Source organism: Notechis scutatus, chromosome 3 (genome assembly GCF_049901735.1).
Source record: "Notechis scutatus isolate UNSWTSFEM ecotype Mainland chromosome 3, rNotScu1.2, whole genome shotgun sequence".
NCBI classification, from domain to species: Eukaryota; Metazoa; Chordata; class Lepidosauria; order Squamata; family Elapidae; genus Notechis; species Notechis scutatus.
This window is the reverse complement of record NC_142011.1, coordinates 103286345-103297453: the sequence shown is the minus strand read 5'-3', so window position 1 is coordinate 103297453 and position 11109 is coordinate 103286345.

Below are 11109 nucleotides of genomic sequence, written 5' to 3'. Positions count from 1 at the left end.
TAGAGGAGGCCGGCTGCCGGCTGCCTCCTTTAACTACTGGCCGGTGCCAATCCCCCCAGCTCGCTGATTGGCTTCTTCCGATCGTGTGCGAGGCCTGATCAGCTGATGGGGGGGCTCATGGCTCCAGCGATTGGGCAACCAGGAGGAGGAGGAGGAGGAGGAGGAAAAAGAAGAAGAAGAAGGAAAAGAAGGAAAGAAGGCAGGAGGGAGGGAAGGGAGAGGCAGGGAAAGGAGGGAGGGGAAAGACCAGTGGGGGGTGGGGAAGGGCTCCCTCTCGGTTGTTGGACGGGAGGAGGAAATAAATTCAGGGCAGCTGCGGGAAGAGGCCGAAGCTGTGGTTACCGCGGCTTGAGACACCCATTCTGGGTCTGTGCCGATGAGAAGCCGGCCCAGCGAAGCACTCTTGTGCCCGTCTCACACGCGTTGCCATTCCTTGGCGACGCGAGCTGCAAAGCTGTTTGCAAAAAATCCCCAGGCTGTGAAAATTAAGAGCAAGTTGCAAATCGTGGGGTGGGGGGTGGGGTGTCTCTAGACTCGTATAGAGAGCTACGCCAGGGAGCCCAACCCTAGCCCCGCAGGCTTGCAGCGTTGCTGCACGGAGCTCGCCTAAGGCTTCCTTCGAGGAAATCCGCCGGGAGGGAGGCAAGGAAGGGACTGGGAGGCGCTGCTTTTTTGCTTTCGACCGCGGAAAGGCCTGCCGCTTTTCGGCCGGGCGATGCAGAAGGGCGAAGTGAGTGGGTCTGAAAACAAGATTGGAGCTGATCTGTGCTCTGGAATGGGGTTTCCGGGGGAGACCAGCTGCTTCTCTCCTGCCCCTTCTGTCTTTTTTAGGATGTTAATCTAGGGTCCATCCTTCCTACTTACCAAGCAAGTCACCATGCAGGGGTTGCTTTATTTAGTTTTATTTATTTATTTTATTTTGTCAAGCAATTATAAGGTAACAGGTATAAGTAAGTATAAACATAGCTATGAATACATGAAATGGGTACATATAAGAAAAATAAAAGAAACAATAGGACAGGGACGGTAGGCACGATTGGTGCGCTTATGCACGCCCCTTAGGAAAGGGGTGAGGTCAATAGTAGACAGTCTAAGGTTAAAGTTTTTGGGGTTTGGGGAAGAAACCACAGAGTCAGGTAGAGTATTCCAGACATTGACGACTCTGTTGCTGAAGTCGTATTTCCTGCAGTCAAGTTTGGTGCGGTTAACCTTGGGTTTGTATCTATTGTGTGCTCTTGCATTGTTATGGTTGAAGCTGAACTATTCACTGACAGGTAGGACATTGCAATGTATAATTTTATGTACTATACTTAGATTGGACCCCCCTTGTTTGTGAGGGTGCAAAGGCTTGTAGCCTTTTTACGTGTGTATGCAGTTCGTTCGTGCATTGCGTTTGGGTTTTACGAGCCAAGGTGTCTCTGCTGCCTCTCTGCCTCTTTTTTTTTTGCAAAAGCCAAAGGAACTTGCCGGGCCAAAGCATGCATGTGGTTGGCAGGCCCGATCAGTCTTTCCCGGGCTCTCCGAGGAATTCCCGGAAAGTTAAGGACAGGAGGAGGATCTCTGAGTCTTTTGTTAAGGTGTTTACAGCCTTTGCGTAACTTTCTCTGTACGCCCAGCAGGAGGACGCGGCTTACCCGGGTTTTCGGCCCAAGCGAAAGTAGCTTCGGCTTATCGTTCCCCGCCCTCAGTCCAAAGAGACAAGCTAATTTAGCCATTAATGGTGCTGACATGCCGGTACATGTAGTGCTCAAGATAGTAAACAGGTTCTCAGGGAAAAGAAAGCAGCTCTTTTGTTTCCGGATTAGTTGTTTTCTTGGCTGTAAGTAACTTGGTTAGAGTGTCTTTTTAAAAAGGCTTTTGTAGCTTGCCTTTTAGAGGAATTACACACACACACAAAAAAAAAACCAGAAATCCACTTCCCTCAATATCATCATTATTATCATCCCACATCAGTCCAACTACAGGATGGAGGTTGTGGATCCACACAGGCCCAGTGCAAGTTTTTTTTTTTAAAATTTATTTAAATTTATCAATTTATTCAGTCTAGGGCTGGAAAAAAAATGACACTAAAAGCCTCCTACAGCTTCCATACCTAAAGCACCAGACCCAATACAAACTTTGTATTTTGGAAATTATTTTTGAAGCGAATTTTAAGTAATAAATAGGAGAGGGTGTATGCCATTCATCAGAAAATGAATTCCAAAAATGTGGGGCCATGACAGAAAAGGCCCTGCTCCTTTGGTACTGATTATTTTTTTAAAAAAGAAGAGTCCAAGGCTTTGCCTGTCATTTTCACATACAACCATTAGTGGTTTTTTAAATAACATAAGAAAGTTGATGACATCTTTCATATCAAAAATTCCTATATTCTAAAGCAGAAAAGGATAAAACAGCCCATTGAATTGACACTTCTATGCACCCAGTCATAGTTTATTCTTTAAAACATGGTTTAACTAACTGGCATGGCACAAATGACTAACTGAGGCAGTTTTTTGATGAGCCAGAAATATGGGAACTATTTCTAAGCATATCTCAGCTCTTCAAAGGAAGTGTGGAAAGATTACAATAAATCTGCAATAACTGAACAGCCCCAATTACACAGAAACAGTCTGATTTTAACAAACTAGTTTGATTTGTGCATTATGCACTATTTACTACTGCATTTGAAAACAGTCCATAGACTTCAATTAATGCAGAATTCTGGCTTCCCCACTGACTTTGCTTGTCAGAAGCTGCAAAGGCGAATCGTGTGACTCTGGAACACTGCGACCATCATAAATACCATATAAACCACTTGCCAGGCACCTGAATTTTGATAATATGACCTTGGGGATGCTGCAATTGTCATCAGTGTAAAAAATGGTCACAAGTCACTTTTTTCATGGCCTTTGTAAAATTGAACAGTTACTAAATGAACTGTTGTAAGTCCAGAAATACCTGTATAAGTTTGGGCTGTTTGCAGAGGGCAAACTGACCAGGTTACCTGAGAACACATTTCCCTTGCAGTGAGCTTTGTTATTTCTATTTCTTTCTTTTTTAAAAAATAAAATTTTATTCATTTTTCACATATTGAAAACATCTTTTTTCAGTGAAGAGCATAGTTCCTGGTATCACATTTTAGTTTAGCTTACTTTTTTAAAAAAATTGTCATTGCACCTCATACAACGAAATCAAACACCATCTTCAGTGCACATCATGACCATGACCATGAAAATAAACATAAACACACATCCTTCACCCTTCACACATTGAACCGAAAATCCCTGACACCACACCAACACTGCACTATACAGCAGAATTCAAAAGAGTTACTGCCCTGGGATAGAAGCTGTTTTTCAGCCTATTTTTTCTTGTTTTTATTATTCTGTACCCTCTGCCAGATGGTAATAGTTCAAAAAAAGGGTGCCCAGGATGAGATGGATCTTTGAGAATGTTTTGAACTTTCCTAAGGCAACTTCCAAAGAGAGGAGAGGGCAACCAATGATCTGACTTTAATTACATATTCCTCTTTCACATTTGAGTTCAAATCTTACCATTGCTTTTCATATTTTCTATCATGTTTATTATATACTTTCCTCCAGGTTATTTTATATATTTTTCAATTTATTACTTGACCTATTTCTTTAAGCTTTAAATAACTCTCATATTATCATCTTCATTATGTTTTATAGTTTTCTCTGTCAGGTTTGCACTTTCATTGCATATACTTAATTAATTCATCATTCCAAAAGTTCAATCTCAATTCAAACATTTCAAAAAAGTTTCCCCTACTATTAACAATTTGAGTGTGCCACCCCATGGCTTACATGTCATATAATTAACCCCCCTTTAAATCTCATTAATTATTTAATTTTTAATTATCACCTAATAGGTTAAAACCAATATTCTTCTAACTACTACATTGCATGTATACTTTTCAATCCAGGTTCTGCAAGTTTCTCCTTTAGTTACATACAGAATATATATAATTTTAATAGAAAAAAAGTTAATCTATTCATCATAAAAACTGATATTATTCTCCTAGTCCCCATTTCCATATTTCATTTCTACTGTAATCTATACATTCGTTACACATAGTTATTTCTATTTCTGTTGTTGCCATTATATTTGAAGTATTCTCAAGATAATAATTAACATGCACAACTGTTATGTCTATATTTTCTTTTTTTCAGAGATGAGATTCCCGGAATTTGAAGGACACCTTGCTTTCCTTTGTATCTGAGGATTATTGCTATTTTCACATCCTGCTTGCAGATGCGAGACAAAACAAATTGACTTGTTTGTGCAAAAAAAAAAATAATCCTATCCTTATTTCAGGGCAACCTTCCACAATTTGATATTCCCCTAGCTTTTGGATTACATTATCCATAATCCACAAACCAATTGGGCAGTACTGGCTGAGGATCATGGGAATTATACAACATATTTGGACAGCACTAAATTGCAAAGGCAAGTCTTCTAAAAATTATGTTTTAGAAGCTTATGCTACCTACTTTCATACTTTCATTTATTCAACTCAGTTTTTTTTTTATTAAGCAGTGCTTTATTGATTGCCAGATTTTAGGGTACTTAAAATGCTTGATTATTTCACAGTAGACAAAACCTATTCAGACAAGTTCATATCTGGTCACTTGAACTAAATGCTCAGTTGCTGAGAAATTGAATGAAGAGCGAGGGGAAGAACAGTTTAATTAATTTGGGATACTTCAAATTAATGAGTGTTCCTTTGGAATTGTTTGGCATAAAATTCAACCCGGAAAACAAAGATTGTGAAAGATTGTTTAAGATTAACACATTTGAGTGAATAAATCTAGTATTTCTTTTGCACAATAACTAAGCATGAGGTGTGAAGGAAAGTATGCAGGTATTGGAGTGAATTAATGATTTCTTTGCATTGTTCATAAAGCAATTTAATAAACTTTGTATTTTGCATGTTATAAATGCTTTGATACCCTAACAAATTTTAGATGCAGATAATAGCTAAGAGCAAACTTTTTGTGCCAAAAAAGGCAAAAACTCTTTAGTACCATTAAAGAGAATCAATCCTAACAGGTAGACATAGAATAACTTTATTGTCGCTTTGTATGTACACTAATCGGCATACATTAAAATGAAATTTTGTTGCATACAGCTCTCAAAGGGTCTCCATCTCTAATATATACTACATAAACATGACAAAATAAATACAAAATCATGCATATAACCACATATATGACACAGAGAAACAATAGAATCTAATTTGGATGTATACATGTACATGGTGAGAAAAATGAATCTTGCGAGTTTACCAGACAGATGGTATAGGGAACAAAGCTGTTACAGAATTTGATAGTCGTCCTAGAAATACTTCGAAATCTCCTCCCAGAAGGGAGCAACAGAAACAGACTGTAAAGTGGGTGTGTGGGGTCTCTAACAATGCTTTGAACTCTTGAGCACATAGCGCTTTTAAACATCCTGAATAACAAGAAGCAAGCTTCCTATAATCTCAGTTGTCCTTAACACTCTCTGTATGGGCTTTCTATCTGAGGCACTGCTGCCATAGTAGGGTTTGTTTATGTGGTGTGACCATATTGGCTGAGGATTATGAGAAATGCAGCCTCCCTCTAGGATGGCATCAGTACTAAACTAATGCAACTCTGCATCTGCAGCCAAGATGATTATATTTCTAACCACCCAATGATTCCAGGTCTCTATAGAAAGTCAGCCCTTTTGCTTGTCCAGATTGTCTGTTCTACCTCCAGAGTCTTAGATGCTCAGTCCCTATCTTCCTTTTGGAATCTTGATTATCTAACGGCAGGCTTAACGCTAGTGATCACACAAACCACAATGCGTTCTTGTCGTTTGTTTAGGGAAACTGGGTCAGCATTGCTTTGCCTAAAAAACTGCACACCTGTGGAAATCTTTGCCCGTGGCTGGGAATCTGCCCTTTTTGTTAATCCAGGCTGCAAGATGTTTTTCTCACCTAGCTAATTTTGTGGCCAAAGAGTTCAATTGTATCTGGTTCCTAGCCGAAGGATATTCTAGAGGGACTCCCATTAGTTTGTATTGTTTGCCTGCTTGTTTATTTGATTCCCTTCGTTGCTATATTAGAACAGGGGTTGCTTGAAGAAAAGCAAAAATTATGATAGCTGCCAGTGGGGGCTGCTCAATTCCAAATGTATTTTGTCTCCCACTCATTGCTTCTCTCCCTTCTGCTGTTTTTTTCCAGTGCTGTTTACAAGGGAAAGCTGAGCTTTGCCAGCATGAACTTAGTGCCCTCTAGCGAGTGATTCTGGAAAAATCCATGTTTTGCTGTCCCTTTACCTCTCACTTGTTTACCGAATTCATGTTCTGTTCCCTGGCTAAAGTTACACCGGGATTAATTGCATTTGTACAAAACAGATCGGCTTGATGCATCATTCAAAACCCTTCCATGGCAATCAAGCCTGTATTTTTGCAGGTGCTAAAGTGAGGGCCATGATACTTGGGGTTCAAAACTCCAGATGACCACCAGTTTGCATCCACAATAAGTAACTCTGCCACACCTAGTGGTCATCCAGATAGCCACAACTGGTTGCTCTAATAAAGTACTATATAGCATTTTAGTTTGGTAGTAATGTTACTTAAATATCTTCATATAAGAATTGACCAGTTCAGTGATTTAAAAAAGATACTGACCAATGGATTCCACTCTTTTTGGTTGAAATTCTCTTCTCCACCTCCAAAACACTATGAAAGTAAAATGCATATCTTCTATGTTTAGTGAAGTTCATCAATAAACTCCATCATAACTTTGAGACACAAAGAGTATATGATGTTGGGTTGGTGAATGCTAAACAATACAAAAGATAGAAGGTAATGTACAGTGAGAATTACTTCCTTGAAAATAGCCATTCACTCCACTTCTCCACATTATTGGGGCAAAGCTGAGAAAGTGACCCACAAATCTAGCAAGTTTCAAGGCCACCCAAGGATGATAACCATCCAGATCCTAAGCCTGTTGACGCTTTTTCTGTAACAGCATGGGATTTTTTTTGGAGTTCTGTCTCTGTTCCCAGAAAGTTATGTTAAATCCCTAAAACAAGGGTCTTCAAACTTGGCAAGACTTGTCGACTTCAACTCCTAGAATTCCTGAGCTAACGACTGGAGGAGGAATTCTGGGAGTTGAAGTCCACAAATCTTAAAACTGTCAAGTTTGAAGGCTCCCTGCCCTAAAAGCTGATGCTATAATAGCAAACCTTAAACCAGAGGTTTACTAATGACAATAATAGTGTTTTGTTAAGTAAATCTGTTCTGATGGTAATAACTACCGATAGTCCTCAATGTACAACCACAATTTCCCCCAGAGTTTTCATTGCCAAGCAAGTTGTTAAATGAATTCCCCCTCCCATTTTATGACCTTCCTTGTCACAGTTGTTAAGTGAATCACTGCAGTTAGTAATACGGTTGTTAACAATCTGGCTTCCCCATTACCAGAAGGTCGCAAAAGGAGATCACATGGCCTTATATATGAGTCACTTGCTAGGCATCTGAATTTTGGTTACATGGCCATGGGGATATTGCAATGGTCATAAGTACGAAAAACAATCATAAGCCATTTTTTCCAGTGCTGTCGTAACTTGTGAACGGTCACTAAATGAACTTTAGTTGCAAGTCAAAGGACTCCCTGTATTTTAGGTCATTCAATTGGGATCATATTCTTTCTACAATGACTTGAAATTTAGCCTGGGATGGGTAGTGATGAAAGCATAACTGCTAATATTATTGTGACTTATTATTTTTCAGGCACCCATGTTGGGGAAGGTCATTTTAAGAAAATGATGTAGGATGTTTTGAAAGTCCTCGGTTTTTCTACCCACACAGAGCAACAACCAACAAAGCTGTGTGTGGGTAGGTGGAGAAGGTTCTGACCCATTATGAGACCAGATCGCAGGTCAGCTATCTAGAAGTCACTGGTAAAAAATGTGGGTTGGCAGCCACCGCTGTATTCTTTCTGCATCTATTTTGCAGCTGCCAGCAAAGTTATATAGGCAACGAAATGTAAAACAGGTTTTCCATGGTTGAGCAATACATTTGGATTTGAATTCTTAGAATTCCCAACAAACAGGACAAAGTAACTCTTCTCTTCTCTTCTCTGTTCTATTGTCTTATATGAGAAAGCATTCTGCCCTGAATTGCTTCCTGCAGTAGAAAGAAAAAAAATCAATCCAGGCGAAGCTTTAGTTTTAAAACAATGCAGCAATACCCTGGATTTTTTGGAGGCGGCATCCATCCAGTGCCAGTTGTAAGAATGAGCTTTGCTTTCGGCGTGAGTGAGCACGGTTGACCTTGCACGTAGGTGTGCCAGCTTGGATCCTTCCAAATGGAGGTTTTGGGGTGGATGAACTTCTCAGGTAGAGTCAGAGGCCTATCTGCTCCATTTGCTTTTTTTTAAATGAATCAATATTGAAAGGTCCACAAAGGTCCTAAGCTCGCTTTGAAGAAGCTGCCAGGTCGGAGGTTGATGATCGCTGGTTTCAAATAGGTCTCAAATACAGAAGAGGCCATTGGTTTATCAGGATTGCACTGGGCGGCTTTTTTCTTTCTTTTTTTCCCCTCTGAAAAAAAGAAGTCTATCTGGCACTGATAGACTTGGTTTTTATGTGCGTCAGCAACATATCTAGGACTGTTCTCAAGCTAATTGTTTCGGAAAATGGACTGGAAGTAAAAGAAGGTTACTGAAACTAGTAGGCATTGCACTTAAGGACCAACCGTACGTGTGCTGACCTGGATATAGCTCCCGCTAATTGAGTAAACTGTATTGTCATGTAAGCATTCAAACATGCTTAATGGGTTAAGGCCAACTTGGGCCATAGAAGCTCAAGACAAATAGGAGTTTACTTTGTAGAATCAATATGAGGCTTGGTTCTGCATGCTGATTTTTCTTCCCCAGCAGCGATATATTTTATTAAGTTCTTGTCTAAATGTCTGCTGGCCCCTTCCCTCCAGATTGTAAAGTCTGTACTTCAGAGAATCAGAATTACAACATGAGTTACAGCTTAGGGCTGGGATCATAAAACACTGCTGATAGATGGTCATCCAGAATTTATTTGAATATTTTCCAATGAGGGAGAGTCCACCAACTGTCTGGGTAATGGGACTCACATATTGAACTAACATTTTGCTAACATTCAACTGGAATCTTCCTTCCTGGAATATAAAACAAATTTTCCACATCCTGTTGTCTGGATAACAGCAGACTAGCTCACCAGAATGAATGCTAACCTTCTGTGTGACATCATTTCAGTTACTCAAGTCTGCTATCATATTCTGCGTCAGCTTTCCTCAAGGCTAAGTACACCCAATTTCTTCAAGCTTTCCAAACACAACTTAAGCCTCCAGTATCCCGATCGCCGGAAGACAGTTCAAAGCCAACTCTGCTGACTTCTGAGTTCTCATAAATGAGATCTTGGACTTCTAGAGTCCTGCATCAGTGGCATATTTCTCCAGCCCCATATTTCTTTCCAATCAGCTCTGAAACCAGGGCTCACATAAAAAATACACTGACAAGGGAGAGGATCTGGCTGGGGAGAAAGAAGGCTCCCACCCATCTGTTCTGCCCTAAAAATTACACAATGCATTTCTGTAATAAGCGGGTGTTTGCTAAAGTAAGGGGGAATCAGTATAAGAGAAAACCCCACATGAAACTAACAGTGATCACCGTCACTATTCATGAACTGCCTCCTTTTTGCTGTGTCTTAATATGTTCTTTGAGAAATGGAAAAATCCTATTGGAAGAGAAGATGTGGTTGTTAACTCCTTTAAATGTAATGTGAAATATATTTGAGAGCATAGTATGTCATATGATAAATTATACATCTAATCCTTACACGTTTGTTTGTTTGTTTGCCATCCATCTTGCCTAACTAAAGATGCAGGAAGTCCATTCAGTTATGCACCTGGCTTAGGTAGAAACCATTCTAATCTGGAATCTTCACCTGTAGCCAGTAGAAATTCTCTTGTTCTATTAAACTACTCCATTTTGGGGGGAGGGGGCTGCCAGGACCTACTTATCATGCTATTTACATCATGTTTTCTCTTTTTCTAAAGCCGTTTTTTTTATTTTATTTAGTAGAATTATCTACTACGGAGAAATAGTAGGAACAGGAGGTTTTTCATCTTATTCATTCAGGGCTGTTCAAAGTTGCAATAGCACTAAAATAAACAAAAAATTTTTTTGAGGATTCCTCGCATTGAAGACCATCACAGCACCCCTTGGTTACATTATCAAAAATAAAATTATTTTAGACTACAGCAGTAGTTCTGAAGCTATTGGCAAAAATTTCAGGGTTCCTATGTAAATAAATACTTATCCATGCAGGAAATGGTTTTCTTTTGATCAACCTCCTAAGAGTATGATTCTAAATTGCCATAACATCTGTTTCCGTATAAGACCGCCTCTTGATTTTAGTATCATTATTTAGGATTTGCTTGTTTTAATCATGAACAAGGTTCTGATTAATGTTTTAGGCAGAACCAGAATGTCATGTGCATATTCATATTTTGTTCTTTCAGATAAGGATTTTTTTTTCACTCTGTAATTCATCTCTATAGAGAAAAGAAAAACTTTTCTCCATGTTTGTCGTCACTTCTATTTTCTTGCATACCACAGGCTTGAAATATTTTATATTCTGTGTTTTCTATATTGAAAAACAAGTAATAAAGAAACAGCTGCACCTCATGCTTTGGTAGGTAACTTTTTAAGTGGAAACACCTTAAAAGCTGTTTGTACCATACCGTAAGTGCATTGTTGCCACCCTGTCACATTTTGAGAGAAAGTACGAATCGCTGTCCAAAAGCTTGAAAAACAATGCTTTAAAATTCTCCAGCTAAAAGAGTAGAAGAATGTGGACATTTGGGGATATTTAAAAAAAAATGGGTCAAAGGAATGAAATTATCTAGTTTGTTCAAGCCTATAGCAGAGAGCAGGTCTGACGTGACTAGCTCTGTTGGGACACTCACAGCTGACTGTAAGATAGTGGGATCTTAGCCAAGCACTATAAGGCCTCTCAACGTCTGTCCTTCCCTTTCATCTGATTGGCCCAGGAATCTATGAGCAGAACGTTGGAATGTGCTGGTTAAATGATTAGT